Here is a 22,067-nt window from a genome sequence, read left to right as displayed (position 1 = left end):
GTGACAGGTGACAGGGTAGCGGTGCGCCACCCTGCCCCTCCCATGCCTGCTCTCCAGCCGGCTGCCACATCACCGCTTTGAACACGCCTGGAGAAGGTGTCACTGCTCAACATCACACAGCAACACAGGGATAGGTTTGGTGTTAAAAGAGAGTAGGCTCTGTGGGGACACAGAGTGAACACTAGGCCCCCGTGAGTGCAGCTGGTGTGCTCGCTGACTTGTCATCACTCCCCGAGGCCACACCACATGCAGGGTGCCCTGCTGAGCGCCGGGATGCAAATTCAACCACATGGGCCTGCCCTCAAGAGGCCTGTTGCACGGTGGGCAGGTCACAAGCCTAAAAGGGTGGTCGTCACGCCTGGATGCGGTTGTACGGGCTAGGAGGGGTGCCAGCAGCAGTGTGGAGGAAGCAGGGGCTTGTTTCCTCTCTGAGGAGCGGGTACAGCTGGGGCGGAGGCTCCACCACGCAGCTGCTCCCTGTCCGCAGCTTGGGACCCACCCCTTTGCTCCCCAAATGGCTGCTCTCCTTGGGAGACCGTGCCCGCATTCCAGGCTGGAACAAGAGAAGGCAGAGGGCTAGCTGGCTACATCGGTCCCTTCTGGGTCTGAAGACTCACTGAGTCCTCTGCCGTCTTCCTCCGGGCCAGCACTACCTTGCTGCCTTGAACAAAATGGGTTCCGTTGGTAAGGGACAAAGGGGGACTGGGCCGCAGGGATGACCTGCTCACGGGATTTGATGGAGGAGGGTCTGTGGTGAGTGAGTGGGGGCTGCCACGTGCTGGGTCGGGGTGTGGGGGGGCAGAGTGGAAGTGTAAACACCTTCTTCCCCCGGACGGTGCTGGGTGGGCTGATTTCCCAGAGAAGCTGACCTGGGAGCCGGTCTTCAGGGGATAGACAGGAAGGGCGGGGGAGGGGAACTCGCTGCAGACCCCAGGTTGACAGTGTTTGACCCAGGGATCTGGTACTACCACGCAGAAGCCCAGGTGGCTACCCCTGTTACAGCGAGCGTTTCTGGGGTCGGCTTTGGTGGGCGCTACATGGAGGCTTCTTCTGAAGACCCCGCGGGCACAGCGAGGATGCAGTGCAGCGGGCAGATGCCCCGTGGGGGCTGCGGCAGCTTCTTCCCTCCGCTCTTCCTCTGGGGGTCTCTTGGCCATCCCCTTGACCCTCACCCGTCCGGGTCCTGATGGAGGGGGACGTCTCTCCTGCTTCTCCGAGGGGCGGTAGGGGCCCTCGCCCCAGACTAGAGAGGAGGCAGCAGGTACTGAGCACCCGCCCCGGGCGGCCCTGCTAGCGCTAGACCACCCGGTCCGCAGCCCCGGGGCACCCGCTCGGCCCGCTGGGTAGGCGGGAAGCACACTCTGCAGGTGGTCGTCGGGGAGGAGGTGTACTTGGCTTTCCCCTCCTTTCCTCCACACCCGCGCCCGCTGAGGGTGGGGCGTGGCCGGAGCACCCTCAGACCCCGCTCTCTGCAGACCCGTCCCCCGAGGGCCCTCCGCGGAAAGGCTCCGGGGTGTGGTGACGATCCCGTCTACTCCCCCGCAGGCACGGACCAAGGCGTGGGGTCCGCAGGGCACGGCCCCTCCCGGCAGTGCTCAGCGGCCGCCCTAGACCCGGGCGCTGGCCCTTGTGCCCTCCGGACCCGAGTCCGGGGCCCGCACGGCCACTGCGCCGCCGCGGCTCGGCCTCTCAGACCCGTGAGATCCGGTGGGGCCTCTGAGGCGGGGACCGCGCACTCCGCGTCTGTCACCCCCGTTCCACAGATGGGGGTACTGAGGATCGGGGGTGCGAGTGAGCCGGCCACCTACAGTCCCGGTAAGGCGGCGGGAACGGCTCGGCCCAGCCCGGCAGGCCGGGACGGCGCGCCCTCGGTGGCCCTCGAGGGCCGCGGCCCTGGGTAGCCGCGGGGGGCTCCCGCCGGGCGCAGACTTTCTGGCTCCTCCGGCCGCCGTCCCAGGCCGTTTCCGCCGCCCGCGCGGGGCACTCTGGGACTTGTAGTCTCAGGGCTCACGCCGTCCTCAGCTCGTCCGCGGCTCGGCGGCCATTGGCTGGCGCGAGGCGTCGGGGCCGACGGGGCGGAAGGGGGGCGGCCTCGAGGCCCTCGCCGGCGCGAGAGAGGCCGTCACGTGATGTTTGGGTGCCGGCTCCGCCCCCCGTACCGCCCCTCCCTCCGAGAAAGCACGGAACGCGCCCGCGAGCCACCGAGGCCCAGGTGAGGCAGCGGCGTGCGGTGGTGCCGGGCCGGCGGGAGCGGGCCGGCGGGGGGAGGCTGGCTTGGCTGGGAGGGGGCGAGGCCGTAGGCGGGGGCGGCGGAGGCCGGGGCCGGGAGGGGCGCGCGGGGCCCGGGGTGGTCGGGGGCGGGGTGGGGCGGGGCCCGCGCGGCGGGAGGGCCTCCGGGAGGGGCGGGACCGCCATGGGAGGGGCGGGGCCTAGGGGCAGGGTCGTGGGAGGGGCAGGGTCTCGGGGGCGGAGCGCTCGCACCGAGGCCCGGGTGCACACCTGTTGGGCGCCAGGGACGCTGCTCGTCACCAGCGAGCGGGAGGCAGCCCTTGAGGGAGAGCCGGACACGATGTGCCTCGTCTCCGCTCCTTTCTGCTTTTTCTCTACGTTTGGCTTAAAACGTGCCTCTGGGGCACGGAGGGTAGGGGCCCTCCCGCCCGTCCAGCTTCCAGGTGCCTCTGATCTGTGCTGCCCTCACGGAAGCCCTCCAGGGGCTTCCTGTTGGGAGACTCACGTTTCACTCCTCCTTTGCCCTCTGGGCTCTTTGTGCGCCGTCCAGTGTGGCGGCCACTAGCCAGCGCGGCGCAGGCATGGAACACTGCGGTCATGGCAGAAAATTCTTTGGGTCGAGCTGCTGGACTAGATGGGCCTGCTGCCATTGCAGCCACACCTGGCCTCTTCCTCACGCACCCTCTTCCTGCCCTTGTCTTAGTTCCTGGTGGGATGGCAGCTCACCATCTTTAAGGCAGGTCACAGCCCACTTTGCTGACCGCCCTCTCCTACCAGTACCCTGGTTCAGGTCCTTTCTCTTTTCCTTCTCAGTACTTCATGTTTTGTCACTGTCGCTTGTTTGCTTGTTTTCTGCTTTATCTTGGGTCCCCAGGAGGCAGGGATTGGGACTGTTCCTCACTATAGCCCCAGGGTGGACAGTGTCAGGGTGAGGTCCAGGTGAAGTTTGTCAGTATTGGAGGGCTTCAGCCTATTAAAATGGTACTTCTGAGTGGTCAGCCTCATATGTTGTAGGTCCTCGGTAGAAACCGGCGCAGCCTGCCCAGGACAGTGCAGGAGCCCAGTTGTGACTGCAGTAGCTGTGGGAGAATGGCAGTCCGAGAAGGCTTCCTGGAGGAGGCGGAGCTTCCTGGGCCAACTGCACATTTCTCTCCTCCTTTGATTGCTCTGACTGTATCCAGGCTACCTTCTCCGGGCGCTCCTCTGCAGGGCCCTGAGGTGGGCACCTATACACGGGCTCTGCCATCTAGGGGTTTGGGGGCTCATGGGCAGATAGGAGTCCTTAAGTCCCCTCCTGCAAGGTGAAGGTCGGGACCCTGTTCGGGACCCTGTTCCTGCCTACTGCTCCAGGCACACCTTCCACCACTTGCTTCGTGTGCCCTGCCAGTGCACAAGCCCTTGTTTCCTGCACAGCCCATGTCTTTTCTCATGTCTGTGCCTTCCACTTGGAATGCCTTGTACTCCGGTTCTCTTTGGATGCTTTCCTGTCCCCTTCCTCTCCTGGGTCGGTTCACCCATGTTTATGACCACGGCTCACAGCACACAGCACCCTTCTGTGTTACTGAGAGTTTCGTTGCTCTGACTAGTGTTTGGGAGAAACAAACTGTTGGCCAAGGCTTAGATTTTTTTTTAATGTGCACAGGCATATCTGTGGCTGTTGGGTTTGTTTTGATTGTGTTATTTGCTACAAATGGAATTTAACCTGGGTGGCTCAGTCCAGCCATCATTCTTTCTGTTCTTTGAATTGTGATCTGTGCCATGTCTGTAATGACGGACTTGCTGGGCTGTGAAGGTAGGCCGCCTCTCGGATTCCTCTGTTTTCTGCCAGAACGTTCAGCACCGCCTGGCTGCTAAGTGTTTGCTGGACCCCTGAATGGAGGAGTGGGTGACATGAGACTAAAGTGAAGCGGGAATGAACAGCGGCAGACCCGAGGGAGGCAGGTGAGGCGTGGATTTGGTGCTGGTCCCAGGAGGGCCAGCCTGTGCCGCGCTGAGACTCACTTGAAGAGCAGCCGAGACAGGGCTGTGGGGAGCAGGGACCAGGGGTCTGACGTCTGGGGTCTGGGCCGGACCACACGAGGGGCCTGTGGCTAGAGGTGTGTGCCCCCTCCCAGCCCGCAGAGTCCAGGCTGTCGGCCCCTGGGCTCAGTATCGTGTGGCTGGGTCCACGATGGTGGTAGCAGTGCCGTGGACCTTTCCCTGGCGTGATTGCTGGCTGGGGAGAGCGGGGTCTTCCTGGGAATCGGCGCGGCAGGCTGCACACAGTCCCAGCAGCCCTGCGCTCCCGCCTCCAGGAGAGGGCAGCCCGCCCCGAGGTGGACGCAGGAGAGCAGGCCAGGCAGTCGTGCTGACCCTGTGAGCCCCCATCTCGGAGCTCCCAGTCGATAAAGTTTTATTGTTTTCTTTACGTGGGTTGATGGAAGACTGTCTCATTTTCTGCCTCTTGATGTCCCCCATGGGAAGGATGGGGACCCAGCCCTGACTACGTCAGCATCCTGGTACGAACAGTGAAATCCTGCGGACACAGCGTGGCTGAGTCTCAGCTGTGGGGTCCTGAGTCACGTTCCTCATTAGCACGTCCCCGCCCTCTGTCCTTTCTGATCCCGCAGCCACCGGGAGGTGGTGGCATCCGCGCCATCGCAGAGACACAGGCGCTGAAGCTCTGGGAGGGGCTGTGGAGTCAGGGGGTGCCCGGGAGGCTGGTGCAGCTGCTCCTCTTCTGAGCAGCCCTCCGGCTCCAGAGACTGCTCTCTGGCCTGCGTTTGAGGTGGGTTAGCGGGGACCCAGGAGAACTGGCCATCGTCAGCCTTTTGTATCATCATCGTGATAGTGAGCACCGTTTATGGACCTAGCACCTGCTCGGTTCCTCATATTCCTAAGATCAGGACACTTTCCGGGCTGAGTAACTTACCCGGAGTCACAGGCGCGTAAGTGAGCGGCCAGGATTTGCCTCCAGCACTCTGGCTCCAGAGCCCGCTTACCGCTCTGCTGCCCCGCCCGCCCAGCCTTCCTGCTCTGCTGCTTCCTGCGAGGACCAGATTGGAAGATGCCACCGCCCCAGAGGATGCTTTTTGAGTTGGAGAACGACTTTGGTAGTGGTGATGATTATACCAATAAAGACTTTATCCTGACTTTCCCTCCGTATTGAACTGATGTTCTAAAGGAGTGCCTGGCACGGGTCGAGGGCGTCAGGGAGTCCAGCTCTGGAAGTGTGGTATCTCTCGTGGGGGGCGGGGGTCGCGGCTGGGCTGGAACTTGGAATTCTTGTTCCCAGTGTGGCCGGATGAAAGGGGGTTACAGTGAGCCCACCATTGGCCATGGCTCCTCTCTGGGACCTGTGGAAAGGAGTCAGGTCCTTAGGGCTTTGGGACCAGGTGCCATGCTCGGGCACCTGTCTGTCCACGTCTGTCCTACTGTTGCCCGAGCCAGACCCTGGATGTGGTCGCGGGGTCACAGGCTGTGCCTGCACCAACTAGGAAGCTGGATGTTAGGGGTGCGGGGTGGTGGGGAAGGAGGGCGGTGGGATGTCGTCTGGGGAAGACAGGGGGCAGGCACCCCGGGGGATGGCAGGGGCATCAGAGCTCTGTTCAGGGAGTCGGTGCCAGACAGAGCCGGCCAGGGGCAGCCCCCCCGCCTTCCGCCCCAGACACCGCTGGCTGGCTGCCCTCCACCGGGAGCCATGATCTGTTCCTGCCAAGTATTCGGAAAGGGACACAGTTTTACACCGGCAGCCCGGAATCAACCTCTCCCACGTGAACTCGGCACAGCAGCCCCCTTCCCGGGCCTGGCTGCCCTCTCAGCACAGGCTTTCGGTGGCGGTACCACCGAGGAGCTGGATCCCTGCCTCGGGTCTGCCCTCCTTCCCCGCTACGGCCTCGCCCACAGCCAGGGTGCTAATGAGCCTGGGCAGGTGGGAGGCGGGCCTGGGCTTGGGAGGTGAGTCGGTTCTGTGTCTTCTGGGTCCAGGGTCCGGAAAGCCTTCAGTCGCAGGGTGGACGTTCTGGCTGGTCCGCAGCCTCCAGCCTGGACCCCGTAATCCCCTCTCAGTGTCCTGGCTCCTCTGGCCCGGGGGCCGCTCTGGCGTGTTTTCCCGGCTGACCTGTCTCAGGGCGCCCATCTGTAGCATCGGGCCGCCTCCGCACTTGGCCTTTGCAGCTCTCACGGTGTGACCTGAATGTCTCCCCAGCCTCTGGTCAACCTGCTGGGCCGATTTCTCGGCTGCCCAAGGCTGCCCTCTGGGGTCAGCTTGGCTGCCCCTCTGGCTGGAATGGCCGGGCGCCAGCGCCCCTGGGGACGTCCTCCGACCGGTCAAGGCTCAGGTCTGCGCTGCCGTGTGGAAGCCTGGCCCGTCCTCGGGGGCCTGGCCCGGGGCAGGGGAGGGGCTGCAGACTGATGGAAAGCCTTGCGTGGCTGCTTCCTCGTTTCCTTGTGGTCATTTGGTGTCGGGCTCCCCATGCACTCTCCAGGGCCAGGACCCTGTCTGTCTCTGTGGCCCCAGCACAGGAAGAGCACACAGTAGGTGCTCGATAAATGCTCATGTAAGCACAAGCTAGCTATTGGAAAGGGGTATTTCTCAGCTCTTTCAGCTGGTTTCTGGGCATCTGCCGTGCCAGGGGCCACCTGCATCTAAGGTGGGCCAGCCGTGAGCAGGTGCTTCACATGTGTGTCCTGGCTCCTCGGAGCAGAAGGGAGACGGCAGCTTGCAGAGGGTGGGTTATAGCTTGCAGGGGGCGGAGCTGTGTGGGGATGAGTCTTCCAGGGCCCTGCAGGTAGGTGGCACGTGGAACATGCTGTAGGGACCCTGAGGAGCGGGGCCGCAGCTCCGAGTGGAGGATGTGGTGGTTTTGGTGCCACTGGTCAGAGCAGGGAAGCGGGGCAGTCATTTCCTCTTAGACCTCACGAGGTGATGCCTGCTTTTCCAAGGCCACGAAGTGCAGAGCAGGCTGGGCGTAGGACCTGGCGTGTCCAGCCCTAGAACCTGGGCTTTCCCACTCTGCCGCACAGCGTTACCGACCCAGGGTTGTAGAGAGCTGCTGGACCAGTGGCTTGAGGGGGTCCCCGGAACTGGAGGGGCTCTAGTCACCCCAGCTGGCAGCATCCTCTTCCTTTAGCCAGAGCAGCTCTGATCTCATCCATTTCACCTGGACCTTCTGAGGATGATTGTGTTTTAAGGAAGGATTCTGTAGCTGGGAAAAGCTCTAAAGCTGGTTCAGCCCTCATTCTACACCTGGGGAGGCAGGGGCCAGAGCCACCTGCTGCTGTGGGGTGCAGCCTTGCCCTGCCTCTTCCGTCTGGCAGCGTGTGCCGCTGCCCACCTGCAGGAGGGGCTGGAGGCCCGTGGAGGGGGGCCCCACAGGCAGCAGGCGGGGTTCTGTCTTATGGGCCAGGAGGGCCAGGTGGGCAGGAGTGAAGTCAGGCAGCAGGTGCAGGCACGGATGTGATTGGATGGACAGAAGTCTTAATGGTGTAGGGTAGGTCTTGCTGCGGTAACAAGTATCCCCCAGGTGCCAGCAGCTTAAAACCACAGAGTCAGCTTTGTGCCGGGAAGGACACCCTTCCTCGCTGGGCTTCCCCTTTTCCTTGAAGGATTGCCCTGTGCTCAGAGAGAGGTTGAGCCCTGTGGGGTCACCTCCCTTGTGGCCCCCATGTCCCAGGAGGCAGGCACTTGGGAAGCAAATCAGGCTGGATATGTCCTCTGCTCTGGCCACTTGGTGACCTCGGGCATGGAGATCGACAGCCCAGTATCTTTTGTTTTTGTTTTTTTAATTATTAAACTTTATATTTTGAGACATTGTGTGTTCACATGTACAACTGTAAGAACTGATTCTGAGCCTTCCTGTGTACCTTTACCCAGTTTCCCTAAAGGTAGCGTCTCACAGAGCTGTAGCACCGTGTCACACCCAGGATACCAACAATGGGTGCAGTCAGAATGCAGGCTGTCGCTGTCACGTGGTTGTCCTTTTGTAGCCACACCCCCCTCCCTGCTACCTTCACCCTCCTGAACTCCTGGGAAGCCCCAGTCTGTCCTCCTTTTTTCTTATGTCATTTCAAGAATGTTATACAAATAGAATCATACAGTGTGTAGCCCTTGGGGACTGGCTCTTTTCATCTGGTGTGATTCCCCGGAGGTTTCTCAGGGTTGGCACATGTACCTGTAGTTTGTTTGTTTTGATCACCAAGTCCTGTTCCATGGTGTGAACGGAGCACGGTTTAACTGTTCAGTGCTCTTGCACTTTTTGAATAGTGTATATGGTTCAAAAGTAGAAACATATGAGGAAGCGTACAGTAGAAAGTTGAAAGTCTCCCCATCCCAGCCGGCCCGGTCCTTGTCTCCACATGTGACCCTGCTCTTGGTCTCTTATCTATCCTTCCAGATACGTAAGAATGCGATTATCTACCAAATACAAGTCTACACTTTGATGTTTTTCCTTTTTCTGTCACAAGTCATGTTATAAATTTCTTCTCCACCTTGGTTTTAATTTTCCCCCACTAACCAAAACGTCCTGGAGGTCTTCCTATGTTAGTACAGAGAGCTTCTCTTTTTCTCGTTGACAACTGCAGAATATTTCGAGTATGGGTATGTCAGAATCGATTTAATGTAGTCTTTTGTTGATAGAAATTTAGGTTATTTTCAGTGTTTGCCTATTACAGAATGAATGACCTCTTCGTATGTCATTTGATGCATGTATGTAGGATGTATGCTCTGAGTGCAGGTGCTGGGTCAGAAGACTCAGACTTTCCTCATGAGGACACACCCTGCCAGCCCCCCTCCAAAGGGGAGGCACTGGTCCACATACCCATGGAAAGCTGTCGGCGCCTGTCCCCCAGCTGCTTGCATGCTGGGTATGATCAGGCTTCAGAGCGGGGACACATCTGCATTTCCTTTCTGATGGATGATGGTGTCTTTTTATGTATCAAAGAGCCGTTTGTGTTTTAGCTGCGAGCTTTCTGCTCCTTGACATCGTCCATGTTTTAAAAACTGCGTTGTTGATTTTTCCCTGTAGATTATGGAGATGAGTTCTTTGAACGTCAGATGAATGCAGGGCATTTGCTGCTGCCTTTTGTTGTCCTTTCGCGTAGTCAGATCCGTCAGCTTTCACATGTGGTGTTTGGATTTTGAGTCGTAGTTAACGAATGCTTCTTTTCTTCAAGTTTAAAAAGAAGTCCTGTGTTTTCTTCTCATTTTCGTTGATTTCCTTTTAAAGTTTTTATTCATTTGTCTTTTATCCTGGTGTGTGGTGTGAGGTACGAGTCTGACCTTAATTTTCTCCCAGATGGTCTACTAGTAGTCCTGTCCGAGTTATTAAAGAATCCGTTTCTTCCCCCACCGGCTTTAGGTTCTAGCTTAGTCATGCCCTAAACGGCCATTTGTATTTAAATTTTAAAATAATGTATTTATCCTGGTAACAGCCCTTCACGTGAGACCTGCCCCCTTCGCAGATTTAAGTGCACAGTACAGGACTGCGTGCGCAGTGCAAGTACCGCATGCTGCCGACCAGGCGCAGCGTTGCCCACACGCGCTCTGGAGCCACATCATGTTGCTTGTGCGTGCTGATTAGCAGCTCTGCACGTCCCCTGCCCCAGCACCTGGCAGCCACCGTTCCACTCGGTAGTTCTTTGAACTGGACTATGTTATAGGTCCCTCGTATAGGCGGAGTCATGCCGTGTCTGTCCTTCTGTGACTGGCTTACTTCACTCTGCGTAATGTCCTCAAGGTCCATCCGTGTTGTCACGCACTGCAGAATTTCCTTTTTAAAGGCTGAATGATACCATCATATGGATATGCTACATCTCCTTTACCCATTCATCTGTAGACAGATGCTTCGGTTGTTTCCATATCTTGGCTGTTGTGAATAACACTGCAGTGAACATGGGGCGCAGAGTACCTTGGAGATCCTGATTTCAATTCTTTAGAATAAATGCTCAGAAGCGGTACTGCTGGATCACGTGGTAGTTCTATTTTTAATTTTTGAGGAAGCTTCATACTGTTTTCCATAGCGACTGTGCCGTTTCGTGTTCCCACGGTCAGTGTACAGGGTTCCAGTTTCTCCACATCCTTGCCAGCACTTATTCTCTCTCTCTCTTTTCTTCTTTTTTTGATAATAGCCATTCTGACAGGTGTGAGGTGACATCTCATTGTGGTTTCGATTTGCATCTCTCTGATGATTACTTACGTTGAACATCTTTTCATGTGCCTCTTGGCCATTGGTATGTCTTTCTTGGAAACATGTCTATTCAAGTCCTTAGCCCGTTTTATAATTGGGTAATTTATTAGTTTTCTTAAACTATTGAATTGTAGGAGTTCCTTATATGATTTGCAGATTAACGCCTTATAAGATGCACACAGTCGTATACTTAGCATGGTTCCTCTTAACGATTTTACAGTTTTTTTGACGTTTCATGGTGCGAAAGTGATACACATTCAGTAGAAACCATGATTCGAATTTTGAATTTTGATCTTTTCCTGGACCAGAGATGTGGGGTGGATACTCTTGTGATGCTGGGCAGTGGCAACCACAGCTCCCCATCAGCCCCGAGGTCACGAGGGTGACCAGCCGGTGCCCAGACAGCTATTCTGTATTCAATTTCAGTACAGTGTTCAATCAATCACATGAGATAGTCCACACTTTAGTGTAAAATAGGCTTTGTGCTAGATGGTTTTGCCCACTTGTAGGCTAATGTGCGTGTTCTGAGCACGTTTCAGGAAGGCCAGGCTAAGCTGTGACCTTCGGTAGGTTCAGTGTTTTCAATGCATTTTCGACTTACCTTCAGTTTACCGTGGGTTTATCAGGGTGCAGCCCCATTGTGAGGCGAGGAAGGTCTCCCGCTCCGTAGGTGCCTTTTCGCTCGATGACTACTTCCTTTGCTTTGCGGCAGCTTTGTAGTTTGATGTAGTCCCACTTAGCTGTTTCTTGTTTCTGTTACTTTGTGCTTTTGGCATCATATCCATGAAGTCACTGCCAAGCCCAGTGCTGTGAGCCTCTCCCTTGTGCTTTCCTCTAGGAGTTTTACGGTTTGGGTCTCGTGTTTTAAGTCCTTAATTGATTTTGAGTTGACTTGTGTGCGTGGTATAACATAGGGTCCAAGTTCATTCTCTTGCAGGTTCAGCTGCAGTTTCCTGGCATCATTTGTTGCGGAGACTGTCCTCTCCCCGCTCTGTGTTCTTGGCACCCTTGGCAGATCCAGTGACTGTGTGTCGATTTCCTTCTGGGCTCTCTATTCTGTGCCATTGGTCTGTGTGCTCGTCTTATGCCAGTAGCATACTGTTTCAGTGACTGTCACTTTGTAGTATATGTTGAAATCACGATGGGTGATGCGTCCAACTTTATTGTTCTTTCTCAAGATTGATTACGTTTGTTTGCCTGTAAGCTGTTCCACTGTCCATGTGTACAGTTGTAACCTCTATTTTAATTTTTTTTTTTTTTTTGCCGTACGCGGGCCTCTCACTGTTGTGGCCTCTCCCGTTGCGGAGCGCAGGCTCCGGACGCGCAGGCTCAGCGGCCATGGCTCACGGGCCCAGCAGCTCCGTGGCATGTGGGATCTTCCCAGACCGGGGCACGAACCTGTGTCCTCTACATCGGCAGGCGGACTCTCAACCACTGCGCCACCAGGGAAGCCCATCTATTTTAATTTTTAAGGCCTTATACTGTGTTTCGGTATATCAAAGAACTCATTGCTCTTTGGTCATAATTTTTTTGCCTATTCTAGATTATCTTTATATATGAACTTTGAATTAGCTTGTCTATTCTTTACTCAGTCCCCACCACCAAACACATACATACACACACTCGCATCCCTAAAACCTGGTTGGTTTTGGGTTGGAATTATGTTACATGTACAAACTAACTTAGGGAGAGCGACATCTTTATGACATTGAATCTTCCTTCTTAAGAATGTGCTGTAGGGCTTCCCTGGTGGCTCAGTGGTTAAGAATCTGCCTGCCAATGAAGGGGACATGGGTTCGAGCCCTGGTCGGGGAAGATCCCACATGCCGTGGAGCAACTAAGCCCGTGTGCCACAATTACTGAGCCTGCACTCTAGAGCCCGTGAGCCACAACTGCTGAGCCCATGTGCCACAACTACTGAAGCCCGTGTGCCTAGAGCCCGTGCTCTGCAACAAGAGAAGCCACCGCAGTGAGAAGCCTGCACACCGCAGTGAAGAGTAGCCCCCGCTCACCGCAACTAGAGAAAGCCTGCTCACAGCAACGAAGACCCAATGCAGCCAAAAATAAATACATAAATAAGTAAAAAAAATTATTAAAAAAAAAAAAAAAGAATGTGCTGTACTTTCCCAATTGCTTAGGTCTCTTTTTCTGTAATGTTTTCAAGTTTATTTGCAGGAATTTTATCCTTTTAAATGTGATGGTTAGGAGTCTTTTCTTCTGTATTATCCTGTGTTTGTATACACATGTATGAATACTCTTGATTTCTTCATATGAGTTTGCTCCATACTACCTTGCTGAATTCTGTGTTTTTAATTGGGTTGGCCAAAATGTTCATTCGGGATTTTCTGTAAGATGTTACGAAAACCCGAACAAACGTTTTGGCCAACCCAGTAGTTAATTACCTTGAGTTCTCCAGGTATCCGATCGTAGCAGCGGCAAATAGTGATATTTAACCTTCCCCTTTCCAGTTTTTGTATGCCAGGTTCCTTCTGTTACGTAACTGCGTGGACTCATCCTTCAGTGTCTCCGAGGAGCTGGTGGAGGCCACCTCTCTTGAGCGCCCCTGGTGTTTCCCCGTGGGGCAGATGTGGATTCGGAATGAGATACATGCCTTCCACGTGTCAAGGAAGAGCCTGTCCTGCCCATTTTACTGAGAGTCTCATTTATAAAAATCAAGAACTATTGTCGAATTTTGTCAGTTTCTTTAAAAAAAAATCATCTATGGGATGATCACGTGACTTTTCTCCTTAGATATAGTAATCTGATGAATCACACTAATGGGAGTTGCTAACAGCGAGACATTCTTGAGTTCCTAGAATGCCCTTCACTTGGTCTGATGTGGGATTCCTGTAAGGTGCTGCCGGATACTTTGTGCTGTTTAATTTAGCATCTGCATTGCTCTTCATAAGTAGGCTTGGTCTGTCATCTCGTTTTTGGTGTGTGTGCACTTTCTTCTAGGTTTTGATATCAGGGTCGCATCTGCTTCATAAAAATAACGTTTTCTTTCGGATGCATTTCTAGAGTAGTTTAATAGCGTTGAAATACCTGGTCTTTAAAGTGTTGGTAGACTTTGTGAAACTGTTGAGACCCGGTGCTCTTCTGTTAGTTTTGTTTTCGTTTTGAGCAAGAAAATCCTGTAAACTTTTTCTTTCTTTTCTGGGGGTCAGTTTTAGAAATTATATTTTCCTAGAAAATTGTCAGTTTTGTCCAGGTTGTCAGATTTATTCACGTAGACTTGAGTGTAATTATCTCTCACTCTTCTCTTAATTTTCTTGGTTTCTGTGATTATTTCCATCTTATTTGTTCCTGTTTTTTCTTGGTTGGATTGGCTAGTTGTTTCCATTTTATGGTTTTTCTTTTTCTTCAAAGAGCCATCTTTTGGGTATTTTAAAAAATTCATTGTCCTTTTTTTTCCTGCTTCTTAATGCATCCCTTTTTGCTTATAGTTAAGAATTCCATTTGCTTTGTCTCAGTTTATCTTATCATCCTTTTCCCTAGATGTTTAGATGCTTGATTAACTTGTTTCTGTTCTTTTCAAAAAAGTGTTTAATGTTTAAAGGCCGTTCCTTCAGTTCTGAGAGTATGTGTTTTCCTTATCAGTGCTGTCTGGAAGTGCTATAATTTTGGTTTGTAGTCTCTTTTTTGGTCCAAGAGCTGTTGAGGAGCAAGTCTTAAAAGCATCTTTTGATTTCTTGGTTTTGTTGTTATTCTGGTTTTAATTGCATTTTTTTTTTTTCTTTTGCGGTACGCGGGCCTCTCACTCTTGTGGCCTCTCCCGTTGCAGAGCACAGGCTCTGGACGCGCAGGCTCAGCGGCCACGGCTCACAGGCCCAGCCGCTCTGCGGCACGTGGGATCCTCCCGGACCGGGGCACGAACCCGCGTCCCCTGCATCGGCAGGCAGACTCTCAACCACTGCGCCACCAGGGAAGCCCTTAATTGCATGTTGATCAGAGAATGTTGACTATTCTCTTTCGAACTTTTTGGGTTTTATGTGGTTTTTCTTGTGGTTCTAACACGGAGTCAGTTTTCACCATTGTTCCACAGGCACTTGAAAAGGAGATCTGTTCTCTCTTTTGGGTGAACAGCAGTTGACGTGTGTGTCAGTCAGTTTCACCACCTGATCGTGTCGTGGGTCACATAGGTAATAGTTTTTGTCTGCCTGCTCTGTCGTGGACTGAGAGAAGGGAATTGCAGTCCTGCCGTAGGTCTGTTTCTGCCCCTTCCTCCTGTGTCTCCTGTGACTGCTGGCGGCTGTGGTACAACTATCGTTTTTATTCGGAATTGCGTCCTTTGTTTCGTCTCCACGCGGCCTGACTTCGGGATCATGGTGCGCTGCCCTCCCTCTTGGTTTGCCTGGTGCGCCTTCTCCATCCTTCTGCCCGTCACCTCCTGCGTTCCTTCGTGGGTGTCTGTCTGTTCCATAAGCATGAGGTTGGATTTGCTTTGTGATCCAATCTGAGAATCTTTTTTTCTTTGACTAGAGACGTTAAACTCAGTGCCGTTAACTGACGGCCAGCCGGCTGTGTCTGGGCCCATTGTTCTCAGCACCGCGGACAGCTCCTAGGGCGGGGCCTCCATCCCTGCAGCCCATCCTGCCAACCGACACCTCCTCCCTGCAGGCTTGGGTCAGGGCTGGAGGCCCAGGGCTGCCCTCGGGTCTGAGCCACTGGCCTGCCCTGGCATCAATACCAGCGGGTTGGTGGGCAGTCGGGGGAGGGGCTGCCGGGTGTTACTGTGGGTTTGGGGCTGAGGGCAAGCTCTCCTTTCCCCAGGGGCCCCTCCAGCTGGGTCTGCACTTTCAGGTCCGGGGCAAAGAGCGTGGGCTTTGGGGGTCCAGCCCACGCCTCCTGCCTGTCACTCTGAGCAGTGACACTTGTGGCTTACCTCTGCCATCTGTAGAAAGGGGGACCCCGCGTCTTCCTGCCGCCACCCCGTCTCCTGCAGGAGGGGTCTTGCCCTCCTCATTAAAGCGGCAGACAACAAGCTGTCCAGCAGCCCCTGCCTCCTTGGCCTCACGTCATGCTGTCCTCTGCGAGGGAGGAGGTGGCGATGACCTGGGGGGTGACAGTGGGGCCAGTGGCTCATAGGAGGGCAGGGCTGCTGCTGAGGGTTGGCCTGGCGATGCTGCCACTGGCGGGGGTGGTACCGAGGGGTGGGGATGGCAGTGGAGGTTTTCCGGTGGCCAGGGTGGTGTGGTGACACTGTCCGGTCACGCTGCTCCTGGCGGGGTGGTGTGATGTGGTGGTGAGACTGGGATGCAGCTGCACCCTGGACACTCAGGTGGTGACGGTGGCTCAGAAGAAGGCCCAGATCTCAGCGCACTGGGCCCCCTGTCTCCCCGCTCCCTCTGCACGGGGCTTCCCCACGGGGCCCCCAGTGTTCGGCACGGGCTGCCCTTCTTAGCGGTAGTCAGTATGCGCCTGTCTCTGCCTGGGTGAGGGTGAGGGTGGGCGAGGCAGGGAGAAGGAGCTCTGGGTGTGGGGGTCATGAAGCCTGTGCCCTTAGGATTGAGGTTTCAGGTTTGTGCCCACCCCCTTTCCCCGCGACCGCTGGGCTCAGCAGCGCCCTCAGCCAGCCTGTTCTTAGGACGTGGCAGGTGTGTGGCAGCCCCTCCACCCTGTGGCTCCCCACGAAGGGCCGGGGGAGAGTCCTGGGGCTTCTGCTGTCTCGTCGGATGACCGTGGCCGTGCTTGCCTCGCTGGCCCCTGTTGGGAGAGCTGGACTGTGAGCCCGGTGTGGCCTGAGCTGCGGCCTGCCACCGCTCTGGCGGGGCCGTGGCCATGTGGGGTGGGGACAGCACTGGCTTTGCCCAGAGACAGACCTGGGTCTGGTTCCCACCTTGGCCTCGGATCAGCTGGGCTTCCTGGGCAAGTTCCTCACCTCTCTGAGCCTCAGTTTCCTGTCCATGGAGTGTGACAACGAAGGTTCCTTCCCCACAGTTAAGTGGTGACCACGGGCTGTGAGTCCAGGGCCCGCTGGGTAGCCTGTCCCTGGAGAGCCGGGCTGCCTGCTGAAGTGGGCTGGCTTCCCGCGTGCGTGGGCCGCGCCCGGGAGGACGGGCCCTCCAGCTCCGGCTTCAGGCCGTGATCCTTCTCCACCCCACGGCCCGGGGAGTCTTGGGGTCTGAAGGGGAGCGTGGGTCCTGGCCGTGCGCAGCTGTGCTGTGGGCCCCGCCCTCGTGACTCAGGCACAGTCTTCTTGCTCCTTGGCTGCCACCATCCTGGGAGAGGGCCTGGCTGACGGGCAGGCAGCAGGGCGGTGGGCAGAGCTAGGCCCTGAAGCCGGGCCTCCCGTGGCCTTTTCGGGGAGGGGCGTGGGGGTGGGGGAGGGGTGGTGTGGCAGGTGGGATGGGAGAAGGGCATGAGTGGCTGGCATCCCAACCGCCCTTTGGTGCTGTCAGCAATCCTGCTTCTCCGTGGCCATTCTGGGCATCATTCTCGGGGTGCCTGGGGCGCCTGGCTGGCGCTCTGTTTGACGAGGAGTCCAAGTTGCTATAGCAACACTCCACCGCATGCCACTGCAGCCCCTGGCCCCTCCTCTGCCTTTGCGCACACAGGCACCCGTGCGAGGGGCCCTTGGGGTCTGGCCCAGGTGCGTGTGTGGGGAGAGGCGGCCCGAGCCAGGCTCTGTGCCTCAGGGTCCCCTGTTGGGGTGGTGGCGCATGGCTAGCACACGGATGGGGCGCCGAACACGCCTGGTGCTTTTGAAGCGCTTACGTGTCTTAACTCATTGACTCCTCAGCCACTGGAGAAGTGGGTCTGTGGCAGCTGTCTCCTTGTTGCCGGTGCAGGGAGGCAGGAGGCTGCATTCTCATCCATGGTCTCTTAGCTGGGAGGTGAGGGGCCAGGGTATCCCAGGGTGCGGGCTGGTGTGTGGCCAGGGTCAGGGGTCACCATGTGCCCTGGCCCGACCCAACTGCGACCGAATCAGGGGTCAGGCTGGATCCCTCCTGGGCTAGGCTCTGGCCGGGGATGAAGTCTCCTCAGTGGACTGGTTGGGTCTTCAGCCTTCACCAAGCTGCATAAGTTAACAGAATGATCCTAAACCAAATGGGGTGTGTCCACTTGCCGAGGCTGGCCGGGCAGGACGTGGATGCGTCGGTCACTCCCGGCCGTGTGCTCTGCGGGTGTGGGCTGTCTCAGGTGGTTTCCCCGGGCAGCTCCCAGGGCACCAGGTGGCCCGTGTGGGTTGTTGGCGTGCCGTGGGTCCATCAGCCAGCAAACTACCTGAGGACCTGCTGTGCACTGGTCCACCCCGGGGACCATGGCCAAAATGCAGCCCTGGCCTGGTGGAGTGCCACCGCTGGCCTGTGCGTCCAGCCCATCAGCGCTAGCATGTTTGCTTGCTGGGTTAAGTGACCACGTGTATTTTTCCTGATTGTAAAAGTGACGTGTATGCCTGGCTAAGAGCTTCGGGGGCCCCTGGCTCACACCCCGAGCACGCCCTGGGTCCCGAGTGCAGCGTATCTGCCCGCAGCCTCCGGTGACCCGCCACCAGCCACCGCGCTCTGAGCAGCTTGGTAATCGCCATGGGATGTGATTCACACACCGTACAGCTCACCCGTTACCAGAGTACAGTTTAGTGATTTTTAACCCATTTGCAATGTTGTGCAACCATTACCAAGGTCTAATTCCAGAACTTTTCCACACCTGCACAGGAACCCTGTACCCATGGCGGTCACTCCCCATTCCCACTTCTGATTCCCCCTGGCAGCCCGGGCCACGTCCTGTCTCTGTGGATTTGTGTGTTCTGACGTCTCACGTGGATGTGGTCTGGCACCGCGTGTTCCTCTGTGGTGGCTGCCTCCCCACCTCACCGTGTTTTCAAGGCCCTGGTGATGCGTTTCCTTCCAGTCTTTGGTCCGTGCACGTGTGCCGTGGGTCTGGGATGTGATCCCTGGAGGTTCCTCGTGCCTCTTCCCACTGTCGCATGAACGTGATCACCGGGGGCGGGGGCAATGGGGGGCCTCTGTTCTGGCTTCTCGTGCTCGACACGAGGATTCTGTGAGCCCTGCGTGTGTAGCTCATGTCAGCAGCCTGAGCAGATGGAGGGTCTCGGCGTGTCCCTCTCCTGTTGGTGTGCGTCTGGGCTACTTTCAGGGTGGGTGATGATGACCAGGTGCCCAGGAGTGGGGTGACCCTGGCGGAGGTAGATGTGTCTTTATAAGAATCTGCTGAGCGGTTCTCCTGAGTGGCGGTTCCTCCGTCCCTGTGGCCAGGACATGCACTCCTCAGGGTAACTGTGTGTCTTGTGTTTGTAGCATCATTTTTCACCTTGGCGTCACGTGTGAGCATTTTCCGCCCACGACTGAATATATACTTTTAGCACTATTTAAAGTCGCTTCATCACACCCTGTTTAGACGCCTAACGGGATGTATTTAACCCTATTTAAGGTCGCTTCATCACACCCTGTTTAGACACCTAACGGATGTATTTAACCCTATTTAAAGTCGCTTCACCACACCCTGTTTAGACACCTAACGGGATGCATTTAATTGTTCATTGCTGCTATTTTGGTTGTTCTAGCTTTCTGGCTTTTATTTTGTAATGTTTCTGGCTTCCGAGTGCTTCCTGTCTGGCTCCTGGAGCAGAGCTCTTGGGGTGCAGGGCGTGGTGCCTTCTGCAGATCGGTTTGCCTCTGCACCCCCAGGGCCACCAGCCCCGATCCCTCCGCAGTGGACCCCGGCTGCTTGGGGGTGCGCTCTCGGGTGGGGGACCACTCCTGCTGTGCTGTGATGTGATGTTGGGTTTCGTCTTCTCACTGAGCCCGGCGCCTCCCTGGGGTCAGGGGACTGGGTGTGTGGCTCTGCCAGGCGCTGGGCCCCTGCACGTTCTGTCCTGCGTGGGTTTGTCTAGCTGAAGAGTCTGATGTAGGGGGGAGCGAGCCGTGGGGACTTTCTTCGTAGGGTCCCCCCCCCCCCACTGAGGGCAGGGCACCGAGGTGGGGCTGGGTCCCTCCCTCCGCTGCCTGGCCTCTCCCTGCCCCACTGGTTCTGTCTGAATCTCAGTGTCTCTCCCCCATTTCAAATGGTTTTCATTTGCGAGAACCCTCCAGGGGCCTGAAATTCACGGATTTCCCACTTCTAAAGTGATGTGCTTGGAAGCCAGAGTCCCCAGCTAATGAACTTTAGGTTTAATTTCCCTGAATTTTGTAACTAACATCTCGAGAAGACACGCTCCTTCGCACATTCAGAGGCCAAGGGGGCTCTTCCTTTTTGCTTTTGCATCACGTGGGGCTGTGTTCCTCCCTCCTTTCCCATCTATGTCGAGGCCTCCCTCTGTCTCACATTCTTGCGTCTCTGTCCTTGCCAGGAGGGGTCTCGGTCCCTGCTGGGCTCCGACAGCCATGGGCTCAGGCCAGGTTCTTGGGCTCTGGAGCCCCGGCCCAGCAGGTAGCTGGTGGGTCCCTGGCGTGGTTCTCTGCCAGGCCTGTCCTTGGCTCTGCCTAGCCTCCCCTTGCCCAGCCTGTGGTCAGGAGCCTGGGTCCGGGCACATCCTGGCATGGTCGGGGGGTCATCTCCTCTGAGCCGGGGTCAGTGCTCCTCTGCGGTGTGGTGGTCTTGGGGTCCCCAGCTCTCGGGGCTCCCCACCTCTCACAACCCCGGCTCCCGCAGTGGCCTGGGGCAGGTCCTGGGGGTTGTGGCCGACGGATGGTGCAGGCAGGAGGCCTGAGGCCGCCCTGGGCCTCCTTCCTGGGGATGGCCGGGCTGACTTGTCTTCAGTGCCTGTGTCCTGGTTTCTCAGGCAAGCTGGGGGTGAGGCATTGGGGCAGAATCAGGCTGTCACAGCCTCCCTCGTGGGTGGGGTGTTTGTCCCCTCTCCCGTGTGTGTGAACTCAGCCGGGACAGGCATTGGCTCGCAGGGCCTTTAAGACCGCCCAGCTGTCCTTTGAAGGTGCCTGTGCCTGGCCTGAGCCAGCTCCCGTGGCCCTGGGTCTGCGCCCTGCGGCTCCTTCAAAGACCAGATGGTTTTCTTCCCCAGGGAGTTGTGCTCAGCTCCCAGCCTGGTCCGCGTGCCCCCTGCCCAGTCCTGGGGGCCTGCCCTACCCCCATCTTTTTTCTGGGGGGAGACACACGGAGAGGCGTCGCAGAGAGCTTGGGGTCTCAGCAGACTGGCGAGGCAGGGGAGTGCTGGGGCATTGCTGCAGTCGGGATGGGGAGGTGGCCTGGAGGAGCAGAGGAAGGATCCAGAAGCAGGTGCAGGGCTTGGCTAGGACCCGGAAGAGGCCACGTGGCCTTGGTGAGCATGTGTCCCTTTGACCCCCGGGTGCTGGGGCAGGAAAGAGCAGGGACGGACGGGAGCATTGGTTCTGCGGCCTTTTGCACACACAGCTCCCTTACCCCTGTACCCCTTGGGGGGCGGGTGCTGTGGTCGGGCAGTCGTGGAGGAGGAGACCGGGTGAAGGGAGCGTCCACGAGGCAGTGGTCACGTGTGCCAGTCTCTTCGTTCACAGCATCTGATTCTGAGTCCTACTTAGGAAACTTGCCCTGCGTACAGGTTGAAGAGGAGCTCTTATTTTCTCAGATACTTTGTTTTATCCTTTACTTGGATAGCCGTGATCCCTTTAGCATATGTTCTTTTTATTGTGTTAGGCATGAACCACTTTTTTTCCCACGTAGATAGCCAGATGTCCCAGCACCATTTATTAAAAAGTTCTCCTTTGATTTGAGGTGCTGCATTTATTTTATCCTAAACATCCATACTTGTGCGGCTCTAATTTTAGACTTCCTTTCTTATTCCATTGGTTTGTTTGTGTTTTCCTGCCTGGTTTTAATTATAGAGACTTTCTAGCATTTGTTATGATAGCTTTGTTGAGATATAACTCACGTACCCTACAGTTCACCCTTCTGACACGTACGGTCCAGTGGTTTTCAGTATCTACGCAGAGTTGTACATCCGTCACTGCCATCAAAGCCCAGGACGTCTCATCACCCTAGATGAAGCCCCACACCCGTTAGCAGTCACTCCCCTGCCCCCCCCCCACCCAAGCCTCTAGCAACCACCTGCCTGTGTCCTGTTTCCGTGGACCTGCCTGTCCTGGGCATTTCACAGACGTGGGATCGTGCGCGTGTGACCTCCGTGTCCGGCTCCTCAGTGCAGCGTTTCCAGGATTCATCTGTGTCGCAGCAGCATCAGCACTTCTTTCTCTGGGATTTTTAAGTCTGGGGGAAGCAGTGCTTTTTACCTGCTTGTTTGTGTAGCGTTTTCTTACATGAACTCCCTCGGCCTGTCTGGCTCTATAAAGATGCTGGTTGGTATTTTTATTGGAGTGGAAAAAGGGATGTTTTTGTGAATAGGGTCATCCTGTTCAAGGACAAGGATGGCTTTCCATGCGATCCTCTTGGCCTTCCGTCTTCTGGAGTGTTTTAAAGCTTCCGCTCAGAGGTATTTCCCATTTCACGTTAGCTTCATTCCTTGATGTGTTACTCTGGTGACGGGTTTTCCTTACGATTCTGTCCTCTAACTGGGTGTGTGTATGTGAAGACGGTTGCTTTCTGTATGTGAGTTTTATGTTCTGCTGCTTTGCCCAAGTCTTTACTTCTTGGAATTTGAACCTTGTCTCAGGGTTTCCCAGTCACCGTCATGCCGTTGGCACTGGTCCCACTTCTGTTTCCCACGTCCCGTTGGTCTCGCCTGTTGACCTGTGTTGCCGACGCCTCCGGAGCAGTGCT

The 22,067-nt window shown here is 56.2% G+C and overlaps 1 protein-coding gene across 1 annotated transcript in view; it reads left to right on the top strand.

Moving 5' to 3' along the window:
- The first annotated feature begins 1,354 nt into the window (after positions 1-1,354).
- The window catches only part of TSNARE1 (t-SNARE domain containing 1), a 395,042-nt gene continuing 374,329 nt past the window's right edge, over positions 1,355-22,067 (top strand). Inside the window, exon 1 of the mRNA XM_049700691.1 lies at positions 1,355-2,212. The gene's annotated coding sequence lies outside the window, so the exon portion shown is untranslated. The remainder of the gene's footprint in view (positions 2,213-22,067) is intronic.

Source organism: Orcinus orca, chromosome 17 (genome assembly GCF_937001465.1).
Source record: "Orcinus orca chromosome 17, mOrcOrc1.1, whole genome shotgun sequence".
Classification (NCBI taxonomy): Eukaryota; Metazoa; Chordata; class Mammalia; order Artiodactyla; family Delphinidae; genus Orcinus; species Orcinus orca.
Note: the sequence above shows the minus strand (reverse complement) of the source record. Positions and strands in the feature narration are given on the sequence as shown.